Source organism: Suncus etruscus, chromosome 3 (assembly GCF_024139225.1).
Source record: "Suncus etruscus isolate mSunEtr1 chromosome 3, mSunEtr1.pri.cur, whole genome shotgun sequence".
Classification (NCBI taxonomy): domain Eukaryota; kingdom Metazoa; phylum Chordata; class Mammalia; order Eulipotyphla; family Soricidae; genus Suncus; species Suncus etruscus.
Window position 1 is genome coordinate 58,644,842 of NC_064850.1, and position 20,311 is coordinate 58,665,152.

At 34.3% G+C, this 20,311-nt stretch overlaps 1 non-coding gene and 1 pseudogene across 1 annotated transcript; both read right to left on the reverse strand.

Moving 5' to 3' along the window:
• The window catches only part of LOC126004325 (60S ribosomal protein L18-like), a 111,997-nt pseudogene that overhangs the window by 31,706 nt on the left and 59,980 nt on the right, over positions 1-20,311 (reverse strand).
• Positions 13,232-13,364, reverse strand: LOC126005151 (small nucleolar RNA SNORA51). The gene has a single exon (XR_007494325.1). It is a non-coding gene; the product is annotated as a small nucleolar RNA SNORA51 (small nucleolar RNA).

Genomic DNA, 20,311 nt, shown 5'->3' on the forward strand with positions numbered 1-20,311 from the left:
ACTTCTAACTATTTTTAATGTTTTTTATATGTTTGGCATATAAGTAGGACCAGAAGACATTTCTACCAAGAGTGAATGAGAATTACATTTTTATATTTATTTATTATTAATATTTTAAATTAGCCACATCCAATTTGAATTAGAGACTATAATTTTATTTCTGTTTTGGTGACCATGTGGGGCCTCCTGCATGCTAATGTATGCACTGAGCACATTAATTTGTCTTTTTAGCCATAAGTCAGTGTTTTGAATGACTATAAGAAAAAATACTAAATTTTAAATTTAAACTCTTTACAATGTCTAAATGTATTATATTTATGATTTTCTAATTGAAGTTTTTATAATTATAAAATATCTAGTTATAATATATTTTATAAGTACATATTTTATGTGTTGATAGTTATTTTATATACATGCTATATAATTTATAAAATATAATATTTCAAGCATAAAATAGTACAGTACTATAAAATACCTACTTCATTGAAAAAGAAAAATCTTTCCTACTAATTTAAATAATGGAGCTTAATTTTAATAGTAAAGCAGTACAATCATAAAAGAGAAAAAACATGGAAAATTCTACAAAATTATGGAAAAATATTACTAAAGAACAATATATAAAAAATTAGATTTGGGGGTTATATAGTGGTTAGGGCACTTGTCTTACATGTGTGTGAACTGAGTTACATCATCAGTATACCAGGACACCACTGGGTGTTTCTCCCCAAATTCTTTTTTAAAAAGTAGAGTTCTTTGGCTATTGCTTTCTGGAACTCACTAGCCTGCAATTTACCCTTTCAAACTCTTCTTTTTTAAAAAACAAAACAAAAACAAAAAACTTTGTTTTGACCTTTGTGACAAGATGCTTGCTGAGAGAACAAGTCCAGCACCTTGTATATTTGTTTTTACCATAAAGCTCTTTCTCAAAAAAAAAAAAAAAAAAAAAGTAGAGCTCTATAAAAGACAAAGAAAATTAAATACCGGGGCAGGTGAGATAGTCTAGAAGTAGGATGTTTGCCTTGCATGCGGAAGCATGGGTCAAATCTCAGCATCCCATATGGTCCCTGAGCCTGCCAATAGCGATTTCTGGGTCTAGAACCAAGAATAAGCCCTGAGTGCTGCCGGGTATGACCCAAAAAACAAAAACCAAAAAAAGAAAAGAAAAGAAAATGAAATACCTTCAGCTGAAGGGTTCCAGAAAGTAAAAACAATATGTATAAATAGAAATTACTGTACATTATCAAACCAGGGACTAAATATTTTAGAAGGAAAATAACATTTATACACATAATGTATGCATGTAGAAATGAATCAAAGATATTCTCACTTATTCTAGGACTCAGAAATGATTTAATCCTGTGTGGTAAACAAAAATCTAAGATGGTCTCCAAGATTTTGCTCACTGTGTATAGTGTTGGAAAATCTGATTCGGACAGATTACCAGTCTCTTACTCATTATCTTAATTACTGAGAAAGAGACAGATCCAATCAGGTGAACATTCACAAAGGTGGGGTTTCTTCTGAATCAGAGATGGACTGTGAGCTAGATTGATTACTAGGGCCTATGAAGAAAGACATGCAGCCCAGAAAGTGTTACCCTATTACCTGCTCACAGACAATGGAAGCCACCATTTTATGTTCCCATTAACATGAAGAAGTTCAAAAGGGAATCTATGCCAAAGTAAATGTACCTTGAGGACCTTGATTTCTGCAAGTATGTCCTAGAGCTGACAACCCAAGCAAATTTAACTACTACTAACTTTGTGTTATTTTTGGGGTCATGCTCAGAGATAATCCTAGTAGGCTTGGGGGACCATTTGGAGTGCTAGCATCAAACTCTGATAAGCTACTTGCTAGGCAAATGACCTCTCTGCTTCAGTCCCCACAGAAACTTTTACATAATTTATGATAATTTATGTTGTTTAAATACATAACTGTATTTACTCATCAATCTAAAACAAGATTTCCTCTAAGTCTATTCTAAATTGAAGATTATAGTAGTATGTAGTGTTCTATGCTATGGAGGTTTTTATGAGCAAATTAATACAAACAGGGAAAGTGCTTAGCAGTGTAATGATGCTCAATCACGCCAACATATAAAATTTATAATCCACTTGGTTTTTGTGTAGGAACAAAAAGCACAAATCTTTATTTGGTTATTACCTTCTCTTCCTTCTCTTGAGAATCAATTGTTTTTGGTACCATTAGTAGAAAATTCCACAATTTTCTCATTAATCTGAAGTAGCATCTATATTAAAAGTCAATTATTCATCTATAAATAGGTCAATTTTCTATAGTCTTGTGTCTTCCTCAATGATTTATCTTTTCTTTTTCCCAATAAGTCATTGTTATAATACCTTTAAGAAAAATTTTACTATCTATTCTTAATTTTACATTATTATATTTTCTTTAAATAAATATATACCTTACACTGATATAATTTTGATAAGTATTTTGACATAAATATGCATATATTTTGTGCAGTTAGTCATCAAAATAAAATATAGGCTGCAGTATGCATTATAGATTTTTTTTATAATACAAATCTATAAAAGCGTTCCCACCACAAAGGTAAGTATTACTAAGACTTCTAGAATATATTTGAAATGTGCTTTTATGTTTTCTACTTATACATATTAATGGACCAGAGACAATACAGAGATCATGTTTCTTGATTTTTACACAGCCAACTCCTGTTCCATCCCCAGCACTGCTAGTAGTAAGATTTGAGTATTTCCAGATGTGTGCCCCGCTACACACACACACACACACACACACACACACACACACACACACACACACGCACATGCACACACATCTGGATTGTTTTTCTACTTTGTATAAAAAACATATTTAGATTATTGTTTCATTTATTTCCTACAGCATAATTCTATTATTTTAACTGGTTAATAAAAGCTCAGGTGGGTTTTCTGAACTTTTCTCTGTGATATTTTCCCTGACTCAAAATTTGTTCTGGGAGTTGTTCAGGAAGGTAAAGCAAAGCATACTAGTTGTTGAGCAACTTGTTTCAAAATAATAACTGCACTGTTTAGGGGATGGATCAAAAGTCTAGTATTCTCTCCTCTGGAGCTCTCCTAGAAATACACATTTTTATTTTGATAACTTTTCCTGAATTATTTAAGAGTTAGACCTAGATGATGTGAGCACCATGAACACTATGGCGGGGTTAGGAGAAGGGAAGTGAATAGTTAGAGCAAACTCTATCTAATATGGAATCTTGAGTGTCATCAGTAAAAATCTTCTAAATGTAAGGCATAACCCATCTCCAGAGAGCGAGCAAAGACAGTAACTACGATAGATCTTCCTAGTTTGTACTGTGACTGTCTCTGATGACAAAGTTGATGGTGCAGGTAAAAGCTAAGTGTCCCACATAGCAATTACCACAAGCTTTTCTCAACATGAAATTTTGTGGTGTCTTTTGCATTAAATTTATAGGGCTGCAGGGCAAAGTAAAATTTTGTTTTTAGTGCTTCCAAAAACATATAAAAATTTTTTAAAAAAACCACACACACATTAGTGTGGAAGGGAGTAACCAGACCATGGAGGGAATTAGAAGAATTTAGAATGTAAACCAATTTATAGCTAAAAGAAAAACAAGCCTCATATAATTAACAATAGAAGAAGCTAATGTTCAGACAGGTAAATTACTAAAAGATTTTTTTCTACCAGAGTCTACCTATTTGAAGAAAGATAATCATCATGAAATACATTTTGAAAAGTAAATTGTTTTGAATAATAGCCAACTTAATATGTAATTGCAATGAGAATAGCAAATACATTATACATATCTTTATATGTATATAAATATTAATATATTATTAATATATAAATACATATATAAATGTATATAAATATATATGCTATGTGCTCAGAAATCACTCCTGGCTTAGGGGACCATATGGGACACTAGAGATTGAACCCAGGATCTTCCAGGCAGCAGCATGCAAGGCAAATGTCCTACCATTGTGCTATTGCTCTGGTCCCACATAAAATATTTTTAAAAACTCTGATATACCACTATAAATCAACTGAAGCAAAAGCCATGGTCTTTATCTTAGATGGAGAAAACAGGGGGTCATTGTTCCCATATAGAATTAGGCAGAAATTATGCCTCTAAAAATCGTGACATTTGCTAATTCAGTATAATTAAAAACTGAAACATCACCATACATAAGTGAATATGATATCAGTCAAATAAAATTTAGGTGACTGGTGTTATTATCATATTTTCCTAGAAATCTTGGTTCACTTAGGCATTGGTTCATTTTTTTAGTTTGTTTCTATTACAAAATATGTTTTGTTACTGTGCAAGTCCTTTCAGCCTTAAACCAAAGGTTTATGAAGAGTTGCTTCTGTGGAACATGCGCTAGTATTCTATATGCTAATGTTCTATAGAAAGCATGTTGACAGGAAAATATTGTACACTACTAAATTTAAATAACTGTCCCAATTTGGACAGTTAAAATTAGTCCAGCTAATATTAGAATTTGAAACACAAATTAATTTAAAGAATAATATTTTATTTTGGGGGGCCCCACCCCATGATACTCAGAGGTTACTCCTGGCTATGCCTGCAGAAATATCTCCTGGTTTGGGTTTGGGGGGACCATAGGGGCCCCCGGGGGATCGAACAATGGTTCGTCCTGGGTCAACAGAATGTAAGGCAAACCTCCTACTGCTGCACCATTGCTTCAGCCCCTCAAAGAATAATCTTAATTTATCATTTACCTTTATTGATTTTATGTGTCAACAAATTAAAATGTACATAATGCAGTTATAGACGCATAGCATTAGTATGTGTTACTATATACATATTATCTGCACATACTAAAACAGAAATCCTTGAAAAGGATTTAAGTATTGTCTCTGATCTAAGGGCCCTATTTCAAAATTACATTAATACCAGAATAAATTTTTTCTATAATGTTTATATTGATTAAGAGAACAATATTAAAATAAGTGATTCTTAAATCAAAACAAGTGACATAGTTCAGTTTTGGTACTTGAGAATGTTATTAAGATTATAATCATTATCTTCAGTTAATTCAGTCCTAAGTAAATCATTTGTATTAACTGCATTTTACATAAATCCTGAAAATTCTTTTTTTTTTTTTTTTTTTTAGTTTTGGGCCACACCCGGTGACACTCAGGGATTATTCCTGGCTTTGTCCTCAGAATCAGAAATTGGTCCTGGCTTGGGGGAGCATATGGGAAAACAGGGAATCGAACAGTGGTCCGTTCTAGGCTAGAACCTGCAAGGCATATGCCTTACTCCTATATGCCACTTCTCCAGCCCCTGAAAATTCTTAAGTTTTATCTCAGTTATCAGAGAACTCAGTTTCTAGGTTTTCAAATGCTGTTTTCTAGACTGATACTGGCTCATCTGTATAAAGAGTTTGAAGAGACCTTTTATAGAGCATGTGACTGTAATGAAACATACTGTAAAACGCACTTTTTTAAAACAATAACATATAATAACAAAATAATTAATTTTATTGCTCTTTCGAGCCATATCTGGTGGTGACCAAGGGCTAGACTTCCAGTTTGGTTCTTGGGTTTGTACCTTGCTGTGTTCCAAGGACCATGTGGTATGGGGGAAATTCAATTTAATACTGCTCTATGAAAGCATAAGCTGAACCCTCTGAGCAAACTCCCCAGCCCTATATTTTTAGCCTTATTTTATTTTGAAATCTATTAAAGTTTAGAAGATTTTGAGGGTTTGAGCTGCAGAGAGAAGTGCTCAGATCTTACTCCTGGCTCTGTCCTTTCTGGCAGGAATACATATATATATGTATATATATATATATATATATATATATATATATATATATATATATATATATATGTATATATATTCTTAGAATATATATACATAGGGTGTTGGAGATCAAGCCCAGGTTGGCAAAGGCCTTACTTGCTACTTCATTGCTTCAGTTCATATCTTTGAGTAAATTTATAAAAAAAATCAAGAGATGTATACGTTTAAATGGGATTACAGACAATTATGTAAAATGTAGCACTTAAATTGAAGATTCTAGGCTTCTAAATTGATCAAAGACCTGATGACAAAAATAAGATGATAGAGTCACTTTCAGGTATAAAATGATATATTGTGGTTTTGCTTTATAGTCCCTTGATAATTTGTAATGTTTGAGCATCAGTTTTGTATATGCTGGCCATCTGGTTTTCTTTTATTTTGGAAAATAACTATTTAGAACATTTTATTTTCTTTGAAGTGGATTTTTTTATTATTAACTTATGAATTTTAGATCATATATTACATTAAGTCCTTAAAAGTTATTATTTTTAAATATTTTATTCTCTTTAACAGGTATTTTTTTCCCCTTCCCTTCCCTTCTTTCCTTCCCTACCCTTCCCTTTCCTTTCCTTTGTCTTTTCTTGTCACATCCTTTCCTTACGTTTCCTTTCCTTTCTTTTTTTTTTTTCTTTTTTTATGCCATCACCAGTGCAACATTCCCATCACCAATGTCCCAAGTCTCCCTCCTCCCCACCCGACCCCCGCCTGTACTCTAAACAGGTTCTCAATTTCCCTCATACATTCTCATTATTAGGACAGTTCAAAATGTAGTTATTTATCCAACTAAACTCATCACTCTTTGTGATGAGCTTCCTGAGGTGAGCTGGAACTTCCAGTTCTTTTCTCTTTTGTGTCTGAAAGTTATTATTGCAAGAATGTCTTTCATTTTTCTTAAAACCCATAAATGTGTGAGACCATTCTGCGTTTTTCTCTCTCTCTCTCTGACTTATTTCACTCAGCATAATAGATTCCGTGTACATCCATGTATAGGAAAATTTCATGACTTCATCTCTCCTGACAGCTGCATAATATTCCATTGTGTATATGTACCACAGTTTCTTTAGCCATTCGTCTGTTGAAGGGCATCTTGGTTGTTTCCAGAGTCTTGCTATGGTAAATAGTGCTGCAATGAATATAGGTGTAAGGAAGGGGTTTTTGTATTGTATTTTTGTGTTCCTAGGGTATATTCCTAGGAGTGGTATAGCTGGATCGTATGGGAGCTCGATTTCCAGTTTTTGGAGAAATCTCCATATCGCTTTCCATAAAGGTTGAACTAGACGGCATTCCCACCAGCAGTGGATAAGAGTTCCTTTCTCCCCACATCCCCGCCAACACTGTTTATTCTCATTCTTTGTGATGTGTGCCATTCTCTGTGGTGTGAGGTGGTATCTCATAGTTGTTTTGATTTGCATCTCCCTGATGATTAGTGATGTGGAGCACTTTTTCATGTGTCTTTTGGCCATCTGTATTTCTTCTTTGTCAAAGTGTCTGTTCATTTCTTCTCCCCATTTTTTGATGGGATTAGATGTTTTTTTCTTGTAAATTTCTGTCAGTGCCTTGTATATTTTGGAGATTAGCCCCTTATCTGATGGATATTGGGTGAATAGTTTCTCCCACTCAGTGGGTGGCTCTTGTATCTTGGGCACTATTTCCTTTGAGGTGCAGAAGCTTCTCAGCTTAATATATTCCCATCTGTTAATTTCTGCTTTCACTTGCTTGGAGAGTGCAGTTTCTTCCTTGAAGATGCCTTTAGCCTCAATGTCCTGGAGTGTTTTACCTACGTATTGTTCTATATATCTTATGGTTTTGGGGCTGATATCGAGGTCTTTAATCCATTTGGAATTTACCTTCGTACATGATGTTAGCTGGGGGTCTAAGTTCAATTTTTTGCAAGTGGCTACCCAGTTTTGCCAACACCACATGTTGAAGAGGCTTTCTTTATTCCATTTAGGATTTTTTGCTCCTTTATCAAAAATTAGATGATTGTATGTCTGGGGAACATTCTCTGAGTATTCAAGCTTATTCCACTGATCTGAGGGCCTGTCTTTATTCCAATACCATGCTGTTTTGATAACTATTGCTTTGTAGTAAAGTTTAAAGTTGGGGAAAGTAATTCCTCCCATATTCTTTTTCCCAATGATTGCTTTAGCTATTCGAGGGTGTTTATTGTTCCAAATAAATTTCAAAAGTACCTGGTCCACTTCTTTGAAGAATGTCATGGGTATCTTTAGGGGGATCGCATTAAATCTGTAGAGTGCTTTGGGGAGTATTGCCATTTTAATGATGTTAATCCTGCCAATCCATGAGCAGGGTATATGCTTCCATTTCCGCGTGTCCTCTCTTATTTCTTGGAGCAGAGTTTTATAGTTTTCCTTGTATAGGTCCTTCACATTTTTAGTCAAGTTGATTCCAAGATATTTGAGTTTGTGTGACACTATAGTGAATGGAGTTGTTTTCTTAATGTCCATTTCTTCCTTATTAGTATTGGTGTATAGAAAGGCCATTGATTTTTGTGTGTTAATTTTGTAGCCTGCCACCTTGCTATATGAGTCTATTGTTTCTAGAAGCTTTTTGATAGAGTCTTTGGGGTTTTCTAAGTAGAGTATCATGTCATCTGCAAACAGTGAGAGCTTGACTTCTTCCATTTCTATCTGGATTCCCTTGATATCCTTTTCTTGCCTAATCGCTATAGCAAGTACTTCCAGTGCTATGTTGAATAGGAGTGGTGAGAGAGGACAGCCTTGTCTTGTGCCAGAATTTAGAGGAAAGGCTTTCAGTTTTTCTCCATTGAGGACAATATTTGCCTCTGGTTTGTAGTAGATGGCCTTAACTATATTGAGAAAGGTTCCTTCCATTCCCATCTTGCTGAGAGTTTTGATCAAGAATGGGTGTTGGACCTTGTCAAATGCTTTCTCTGCGTCAATTGATATGATCATGTGATTTTTATTTTTCTTGCTATTGATGTTGTGTATTATGTTGATAGATTTACGGATGTTAAACCAGCCTTGCATTCCTGGAATGAAACCTACTTGATCGTAGTGGATGATCTTCTTAATGAGGCATTGAATCCTATTTGCCAGGATTTTGTTGAAGATCTTTGCATCTGCATTCATCAGCGATATTGGTCTGTAATTTTCTTTTTTCGTAGCATCTCTGTCTGGTTTAGGTATCAAGGTAATGTTGGCTTCATAAAAGCTATTTGGAAGTTTTCCTGTTTTTTCAATTTCATGAAAGAGTCTTGCCAGGATTGGTAGTAGTTCCTCTTGAAAGGTTTGAAAGAATTTATTAGTAAATCAATCTGGGCCTGGGCTTTTGTTTTTGGGCAGACATTTGATTACTTTCTTAATTTCCTCAATAGTAATGGGTGTGTTTAGATATGCTACATCCTCTTCATTCAATCGTGGAGATTATAAGATTCCAAAAATTTATCCATTTCTTCCAGGTTTTCATTTTTAGTGGCATAGAGTTTCTCAAAGTAGTTTCTGATTATCCTTTGAATCTCTACCATATCAGTAGTGATCTCTCCTTTTTCATTCCTAATACGAGTTATCAAATTTCTCTCTCTTTCTTTCTTTGTTAGTTTTGCCAGTGGTCTATCAATCTTGTTTATTTTTTCAAAGAACCAACTTCTGCTTTCGTTGATCTTTTGGATGGTTTTTCTGGTTTTCACTTGATTGATTTCTGCTCTCAGCTTTGTTATTTCCTTCTGCCTCCCTATTTTTGGGTCCTTTTGTTGAGCACTTTCTAATTCTATGAGCTGCGTCATTAAGCTATTCAGGTATGTCCCTTCTTCTTTCCTGATGTGTGCTTGTAAAGCTATAAATTTTCCTCTCAGTACTGCTTTTGCTGTGTCCCATAGTTTCTGATAATTTGTGTCTCCATTGTCATTTGTTTTCAGGAAGGTTTTGATTTCCTCTTTGATTTCATCTCGGACCCACTGATTATTCAGTATGAGGCTATTTAACTTCCAGGTGTTAAATTTTTTTCTTCTGTGTCCCTTTGTAGTTTATATATAATTTCAGGGCTTTGTGGTCAGCAAAGGCAGCCTGCAAAATTTCTATCCTCTTGATATTATGGAGATATGTTTTGTGTGCTAACATGTAGTCTATCCTAGAGAATGTCCCATGTACATTAGAGAAAAATGTGTATCCAGGCTTCTGGGGGTGGAGTGTCCTGTATATATCTACTAGGCCTCTTACTTCCATTTCTCTCCTCAGGTCTAGTATATTCTTGTTGGGTTTCAGTCTGGTAGACCTGTCTAGTGTTGACAATGCCGTGTTGAGGTCTCCCACAATTATTGTGTTGTTATTGATATTTTTCAGATTTGTCAACAGTTGTATTAAATATTTTGCTGGCCCCTCATTCGGTGATTATATGTTTAGGAGGGTGATTTCTTCCTGCTGTACATATCCCTTGATTAATACAAAATGTCCATCTTTGTCCCTTACAACTTTCCTAAGTATAAAGTTTGCATCATCTGATATTAATATGGCCACTCCTGCTTTTCTTTGGGTGTTGTTTGCTTGGATGATTTTCCTCCAGCCTTTTATTTTGAGTCTATGTTTGTTCTGACTATTCAGGTGCGTTTCTTGTAGGCAGCAGAAGGTTGGATTGAGTTTTTTGATCCATTTAGCCACTCTGTGTCTCTTAACTGGTGCATTTAGTCCATTGACATTGAGAGAAATAATTGTCCTGGGAGTTAGTGCCATCTTTATATCAAAATTTGGTATGTCTGTTGGTAAGCCTTGTCTTAAAGTATGCCGTTCAGTTTTTCTTTTAAGAATGGTTTTGAGTCTGTGAAGTTTTTGAGCTGTTGTTTGTCTGTGAAACTATGTATTGTTCCTTCAAACCTGAAAGTGAGTTTTGCTGGGTGCAGTATTCTAGGCGAAGCATTTATTTCATTGAGTTTTGTCACTATGTCCCACCACTGCCTTCTGGCCTTGAGTGTTTCTGGTGACAGGTCTGCAGTAAATCTCAAGGATGTTCCCTTAAATATAATTTCTCTTTTTGATCTTGCTGCTTTCAGAATTCTGTCTCTATCTATGGGATTCATCATTGTGACTAGGATGTGTCTTGGGGTGTTTTTTCTGGGGTCTCTTTTAGTTGGCACTCTTCGGGCATGCAGGATTTGATCACATGTATTCATTATCTCTGGTAGTTTCTCTTTAATGATGTTCTTGACTGTTGATTCTTCCCGAAGATTTTCTTCCTGAGTCTCTGGGACTCCAATGATTCTTAAGTTGTTTCTGTTGAGCTTATCATAGACTTCTATTTTCATCTGTTCCCATTCTTTGAGTAATTTTTCCATTGTTTGATCATTTGCTTTGAGGCTTTTTTCCAATTTCTTCTGCTGTATGTAATTGTTATGTATCTCATCTTCCAGTGTACTGATTCTATCCTCAGCTGCTGTTAACCTGTGGGAAATCTCAAACATGTTTTTCTTCAATTCATCTACTGAGTTTCTCAGACCTGTTATTTGATCTGAAATTTTCGTTTGGAGTTTTCTCATTTCTATCTTCATATTCTCCTGATTCTTTTTAGTTTTCTCTTCTATACTTTGTTTGAGTTCTTTGAACATGTTCCATATTGCAACTCTAAACTCCTTATCTGAGAGACTGACTAGGTGGTTGATCATGTTCAAGTCATCAGAGTTGCCATCTTCATTCTCTATGTCTGGCACTGGCCCGTGTTGTTTCCCCATTGTCACACTAGTACTGCGTGTTTTTCTACGTGTTGTGATTGTATTCATTGGCTAAATGCTGTGCACCGTCGCGAAGGGGAGCGTAGCAACCGTGCTCCTCTGGCTTCTCCCTTTCTGGGCGTGTGGACTCACCTCCACGGAAGGCTCACAGGAAGGCAGGCTGGCAGATGGGCCGCACCCAGGATGAAATCAGGCCAAAAATGCAGGACAGCAGAGTAGAGAGGCAGAAGGGTGCTGGCATCTAAGATCCAGCGAAGTTCAGTGGCTCCTCCCTTTCTGGGCGTGTCGACTCACCTCCACGGAAGGCTCACGGGAAGGCAGACTCCCCGGAAAGCTCACAGGAAAGCAGGCTGGCTGATGAGCCGCACCAAGGGTGAAATCAGGCCGAAAATGCAGGACAGCAGAGTAGAGAGGCAGAAGGGTGCTGGCATCTTAACAGGTATTTTTTATTGTTTTCTTTGTCATGCAGAAGCATTTTAGTTTTCTATTACACATTTTTTGTTTGTGTTGTTCTTATATCATATAAAAATTTTGTCATTAAAACTCATGCCAAGAATTCATTGACTAACTTTTCTTGTAGAAGTTTAGTTACAGTCAAGTCATATTCCAGTCTCTTATACACATTGTTTAGTTCAATGCTGTGTATGACATTAAAATATAAGATGTGGTCCAGTTTCATTGTTTTGTGGATGGCTACCCAGCTTTCCCCATATGACCTATGATTGTATGATCTTATCTTGATTGTCATAAATTGCCCATTTTAGGTGTGGATTTATTTTTGGACTCTGAATTTGCTTCCATTTATGTGCTTTTTTGAGAATACCATATAGTTATGATTATAACTTTATATTAGAGCTTGAATAGAGGAAGTTTGATGTCTCCATTATCCTTATCTCTCATGATTGCATTGACAATTTCTGACATTTTGTAGTTCTATACAAATTTCAGTTAAGTTTGTTTATTAATTTATTAAAGAATGCCTTTGAAATTTTGAAAGGAAATATTTTGTGAGGCTATACTATATTAATTACAGTATACTAATTATAACTGCTAGGCATTGTTAGTAATAGATATGCTTAATCCAATTTAACTTATATTTTTGTTTGGAAAAAAAACTTCTTTTCCCATTTAGAAAATTAAATTTACACCCTGAAATCTCAGTAATTTTTTTCTATATGCTCTTCTTTACCAATTTTAGTAGTTATTCATATTGTAACTATGCCATTTTAAGATTAATTTTATAATAATTTCTTTAGAATTTTTCCATGGTAAACAGTTAAAAATACTAGGAGTTCCTGTATAAGCCACTAAACTCTCGTGGGATCCATCATCCTTTTGTTAGTTTGTTTTGGAGCCATACCTATTGTGCTCGGGGAAACACATAATGTGCCTAAAATTGAAACTGGATGGCCATGGGCAAAGCAAATGCCCTACACACTGCACTAAAACTCCAGTCCTGATCTCTGATAACTTTATAGTAAAATTTTCCTCGGAGTTACCCAGGATGCTTTGCCTGACAGACTCACTCTCATAGTAATATTTTGTTGTTTGAACTTTTTGCCTATCAGTACTTTGTTGATCAGTGTTGAATGTCTATGGAAATACTTCACAATCATTTAAGTACTCAGGTCATTTTGGATGCTATTTAATTAGGCCATGTAGCAAAAGATAATGTTATATATATATTTTTTTTTTGTCCCCCAATTCACAATACATACCCGGCAAGGGGCCTGTGTTGAGGTGTATATGGGGTGCCTTTACTGTACCTCCTCTTTCTATACAGCCAGTGTAAAGAACACAGCCTGTGGTAAGAATTGGGAGGCCTTATTTTATCTTTTATTTATTTTTTTCTTTTCTTCAGGGCAAACTAAAGTTGTTTTTTTTTTGTTTTTTTTTTGTTTTTTTTTTTTAAGTAAGAATTCATTTAAAGGACAAAATTGATTAACATAATAAGGTAAACTAATATAACATAATATAGTGACATAACATAACATATAATATAATTAATATAATAATAATACATGTAAGTCAAAGAAAGTTTCTGATTAAAAACACAATTTTCTTTTTTTTCCATAATGGCTTACATATCTTTCACTGTAGTATTTTGGGTACATATTCACATTAAATCAGGGGAATACCCATCACCTAATATGTCCTCTTCTCAATCAAAAATCAAATATACTGAAAATAGGCAGAGTCCTGTCTAGAGGCTTCCAACCTCAGTTTGAGAGAGGATGTGAAAAAAGTAATTAAAATACCACAACAATACACACACACACACACACACACACAAAATATCGAATTAAATAACCGATAAGCACCACAACAATAAAAACAGGCACCACACAATAATCTCGGTTCTGAAATCAAATCATACTCAAGTGCAAAAAGAAAGAGAAAAACAAAACAAAACAAAATAAAATAATATTGGAGACATCAACCGTAATCTCCACACCAAAATAAAGACGTCAAAAAAAATAGATCATTTATTCTCCTCTTGCTGCTTTCGTGGTATGTGGAAGACTTCTACTTTATCTTGGATGGTAAAATCAGACCTGTTTCTAGAGATCTTGGTGGCTGTGCAGATCAGGGAATGGAGTTTATGAAGTCTTTCTTTTCGTTCTAGCAGTTATGCTTCTTCAATGTCCTTTTTTTGTTTTTTTATGTATTCTAGGTGTTTCAGAATAGTGCTACCATTCTGTGTTTTTCTTTTGTCTTCTGACTTACTTCGTTTAACATAACATGATCTAGGTCCATCCACGTTGCTGCAAAGTCTGTGATTGTATCATTTCTAACTGCCATGTAATATGTAATAAACATGTAATAAACATGTAATAAACAACATAGAGACTAAGAAAACAATACAAAAAATCAATGAGACCAGGAGTTGGTTTTTCGAAAAAATAAATAAGATAGACAAACCATTGGCAAAACTTACCAAAAAAAAGAGGGAAAACACCCAAATTACTAGGATCACGAATGAAAGGGGAGAGATTACAACAGAACCCCAAGAAATACAACATATCATGAGATCATATTATGAACAACTATATTCAACTAGGCTAGAGAACCCACCAGAAATCGACAGATTCTTGGACAAACACCCTCTTCCAAGACTGGAAAAGGAAGACCTAGAAACTCTAAACAGTCCAATCACTTCAGAGGAAATTGAAGACGTAATTAAAAGACTCCCTAAGAACAAATGCCCAGGCCCAGATGGATTTACAGGTGAATTCTATCAAACATTTCAAGAAGATTTATTACCACTGTTCCATAGGCTTTTCAAAACCATAGAAAAAAACAGGAATCCTCCCCAACTCCTTTTATGAGGCTAATATCACACTCATTCCTAAAGAAGGCAAAGACACCACCAAAAAAGAAAACTACAGACCAATCTCACTAATGAACATTGATGCAAAGATACTTAACAAAATCTTAGCAAACCGAATCCAACACCTCATTAAAAAGATCATACATCATGATCAAGTGGGATTCATCCCAGGAATGCAAGGTTGGTTCAACATACACAAATCAATCAACATTATACACCACATCAACAACATGAAGGACAAAAACCACATGATCATATCAATCGATGCAGAGAAGGCGTTTGACAAAATCCAACATCCGTTCATGTTAAAGACACTCAGCAAAATAGGGTTAGAAGGCACCTTCCTTAAGATAGTTACAGCTATTTATGAAAAGCCTACAGCCAACATTATACTTAATGGCGAGAAACTAGAAGCATTCCCACTAAGGTCAGGAACTAGGCAAGGCTGTCCACTCTCTCCACTCTTATTCAATATAACCTTAGAAGTCCTAGCAATAGCAATCCGACAAGAGAAGGGAATCAAAGGAATTCAAGTAGGGAAAGAGGAACACAAGCTAGCTCTATATGCTGATGATATGATGATATACATCAAAAACCCTAAAGAATCCACAGAAAAACTCCTAGAAACAATCAACCAATACAGTAAAGTGGCTGGATACAAAGTCAATACACAAAAGACAGTAGCGTTTCTATATACAAACAATGAAGTTGAGGAGAGAGAGATTAAAAATACAATTCCATTTAAGATAGTATCAAAAAATATCAAATACCTAGGAATCAACCTTACAAGAGAAGTGAAAGATCTATACCAGGGAAACTTCAAAACACTTCAGAAAGAAATTGAAGACGATCTAAAGAAATGGAAGAACATCCCATCCTCATGGATAGGTAGAATTAACATAGTCAAAATGACTATTTTACCCAAATTGCTATATAGATTTAATGCAATCCCTATCCAAATCCAGACACAATTCTTTAAAGAAATAGAACAATCAATTATAAAATTCATTTGGAACCATAGAAGACCCAGGATAGCTAAACACATTCTGAAAAATGAGAAGTTGGGAGGTATCTCCTTACCTAACTTGAAACTATACTATAAAGCCATAGTAATAAAAACAGCATGGTACTGGAACAGAGACAGGACCTCAGACCAGTGGATTAGAACAGAATTCCCAGACATAAACCCCCAGATATATAGCCAACTAATATTTGATAAAAGAGGCAAGAATATGAAATGGAACAAAGAAAGCCTATTCAACAAATGGTGTTGGTACAACTGGAAACTCATATGCACGAAAGTGAAAATCGACCCATATCTCACTCCTTATACAAAAGTCAACTCAAAATGGATCAAAGATCTGGAAATCAGACCTGAATCTATAAAGTTTATCGAGAATAAAATAGGCAGAACACTCGAAGACCTTTATATCAAAAGGGTCTTTGAGAATGGAGCACCAATGGCAAAAACGTTAGCATCAACTATAAACAAATGGGACTATATCAAACTAAAAAGCTTCTGCATGGCAAAAGAAACCCTACTTAATGCAAGAAGACAGCTAACAGAATGGGAAAAAATCTTTTCACTTGATATATCAGATAAAGGGCTGATATCTAGAACATACAAAGCGCTCAGAAACCTGAGTCCTTCAAAACCAAACGAAGCCATAAAAAAATGGGGAGACGAAATGAATAGACATTTCTCTGAGGAAGAGAGAAGGATGGCCAACACACACATGAAAACATGCTCACCTTCACTCATCATCAGGGAGATCCAAATCAAGACAACAATGAGATACCACCTCACACCAGTGAGGTTGGCTCACATCAAAAATAATGGGAACAACCTTTGTTGGAGAGGATGTGGTATGAAAGGAACTCTCATTCATTGCTGGTGGGAATGCCCCTTGGTCCAACATCTATGGAGAAAAGTCTGGAGAGTGCTCAAAGAACTCAGAATTGAGCTGCCATTTGACCCAGCAATTGCTCTCCTAGGCATATATCCCCAAGATGGAAAGACATTCATTCCAAAATACGTATGCACCCCACTATTTATTGCAGCACTCAGTATAATAGCCAAATCTTGGAACCAACCTCGATGTCCAACAACAGATGAATGGATCATTAAGATGTGGTACATATATACAATGGATAATGTTATATATTTTTAAATGTCTATCCTACTAAATTTCCAACTTGAAATTCTAACTTTTTAATCATTCAATTTCAAATGAGTTCTGTAAACATGTCATAAAGTATGTCATATTTGGTAAATGCAATGTAAACATAATACCTTTTGGTAGCTTGCAAACTAAACCTAGATAAACCCAAATGATATGAAATTCAGGGAAAATGTGGAAAATGCAATAAAAATATTTAATAAACAAAAAATGGAATATTTCCACTAGAAGGCTCTGGAAAACTTAAAAGGTTATCTGAAGTGTATATATATATATATATATATATATATATATATATATATGAAGATATGATTATCAAAATTGTTCAGAGTGGTCTAATTAAAAAACTATGTAGACCTTTAAGAGCCATTACTGGGAAAGATACTGTGTGGTCATGCACAGGTATCCAGTGGAGAAAATAAAAATGCAAATTCCAGTGACGGTGGTATTTGAGTAAGTAATCCACCCGAAATGTCCAAGAAATAAAGGTCAGAATCAGAATATCAGGACATAGCTTAATTGTGTGAAAGTTAACAGTAGTACAGTAGTAGTTGCATACATATAGGGCAAAAAGATCAGAGGACAGAACTCTTGTGCAAAATATGTTTAGTTGAGCAACTAGTATTGATCTCAGGAAGTCTAAAGAATAGTTGTTACATGGTTTTCTACCGCAACTTTAAATGAATATTCAAATTAAATGTATTTAAATATTCAAAATTAAATATATTTTATTTTATTTTTTAAGTTTCTTCTTGGCCTGCTGCTATCCTTTGTTGTGATGACCAAATGCTTCACAATTTAGGTTGTGACACTGACAGACTTAAATCTGTTGCTTATAAATTCTTGGCAGTGTTGTGCCAGAGAGCACAGGGGAAAATATGGCTGTGCTACTTATATTGTACTTGTGTTATGGAACCTTGCTGTGGACCAAACTCCTGACACTGCAGAACCCTTCAATTTCTTCTGCGTTTTTTTAAACTGGTGGAATTCTGCCTATCTTAGCATTTAGGGAAACTTGAGTTGCTTATGATTATCTTCTCTTCCTTTAAAGCTCATAAATAGTCTTTAGTCTGATAGTAAAGTGTTTATAATTGCCTAATTTCACGTTTACTTATCCCTGATCATATACAAACAATCTCCAGACACTAATAACGTTTTTAAGTCGTAGAAGCAACAACTCTCCTGAAAGCCATGGAAATAGCTAAGCCCTTAGTAGCTCTGCATATTGTGAGCTCACTGTGCCTTTTGTCAGGACACTCATAAAAGTGCATAATCTTCATTCTCTTTATTATAATTTTGTGCTCCCATCATTTAAAAACTGACTTAAAGTGTTTTGAGCAATTAAGGTAAGGTTCTATGACTTAGTTTTCTTTTTATAACATTTTTTGTATGTGTCCCATAAGTTCCATTATGATAGGCTCATATTAGCACTTAGGAAGGGTTTTGCTCATACCTTTGTATTTTAAATGTGCAGTTTATGTGTAAGTGCTTAGCTGTGTAATTTGTTGAAAGAGAGCTGAGAAAATTAATCCAGTTGCACATTACATTTCTTTATATATAGATTAATCATCAAGCTCAAAGGAACTTGGCAGGTAATTTACTTTATTTCTAACTATAAGCAAATTTCTACCTCCCAACCTCCCAATTTATATGTTACAGTCAAGGAATCACAAATTATTTACTCCCCCTATTTTCTGAGTCACTATGTATTCTCTCAAATTCTCTTTGAATTTAATAACACTTTGAATACATTTCAATTCTGGTGAAAGAAAAAAAAAACCCTGCTATCTTCTATCCTTTACATGAAAATCCTCACATACTTTAAGAGCAGTAGTAAAAATCCACAAATGTTTATTTTATTTTACCTCGAGGACATGCATTATTGTCTTTTCTATATATATAGATATGTATATATCTGAGTTATTTTTAACAGGCACCATTCAATAGTGCTAAAGGGTCATTAGGATACATTTGGCAATTTTAAGTAATTTTAGAGGTGTAGCTCAAAGGAAATGATTTTCATGAAAAACATTTTCCTACTTGGATTGAGCCAAGTGGCTACAGAAAGAACCTTATAGACAGTTACTTATTTCTTAATTTTAATTTTATTGAGACCATTGTAATCTACAAAGCCCTTAATTATTGAATTTCAGATGTGTATGAAACAGGACCATTTCTACCACCATTCCTCATTTTGGAGCCTAAACTGCACTAATAAATGTCAACCGCACTTCACCAATGAACCAGAGTGTGTCCTATACCACCACCCTTTGCCCCTGACCTGCCAGTATAACAGGCTCATTTAAGTTTAGATTGTTAAAGTATAGGTCTCTTGATTATATTGTTGTTGACTTTGGCTTCATTATTTAGTGCCTTATTTTTCTCCACCAAAGCTTCTGAGGCCATTTGGCTCCTGGACCCCAGACTTTCTAATTTTTAAAATAAGTAATATAGTATTTTTTTGCCAGTATAATATTAATCACGTTGCCTCTTAACAGCATTCTCATTAGATTTTGTTATTAGTACTCATCTCTGATACCTCCAATCAGTGTTTTCTTATACCGTTTTTTTTGACAAGCTTGTATTCATATAGACACAGTCTTATATTTATGACTTCTATATTTATATTATATTATTATAATAATATATTAAGTATTAAATTAATATATTTACAATTTTAGATATATTTATATTATATTAAATTATATAAAAGTATAATTAAAGCCGCTATATTAAATATGTTTATATTATGACTGCTTTTATTTATGAATTATGAATTTATGAATTAATGAAAATATAAAAAAGATACCACAGTATAAAGTATTTCCATTTTATTAACTCTGGTTAATTTTATTGCTGCAAAAATTGTTTATGTCTAGATTCTCTATAATGTTCTATTTGTAAATTAATAAAAGTTGTAAAAAACAGAGCAAATAATTACTTGTAAGTGCAAAAATTTTTTACTAGTTATTCTGTCTTCTGATATCTCATTTAGCCATTGATTGTTGCTAAGGGAAAAAGAAGTTGTGAAATTTGCCATTTTTGTTTATCCCCCATATTATGTACCATTTATACCTAACTTATTCCCAAGAAGTTCCTTAGAAAGGAGAAATAAAATAAGATGCAATATCTAGTCTTGATAAATATATGTCATTTATTCTGGAATAGAATTTATTTTCTAACACTCAGTTGAGTCACTAAAATATAATATTATGTGTTATTTATATTTGAATAGTAAGACATAAACTAATCAAGACAAA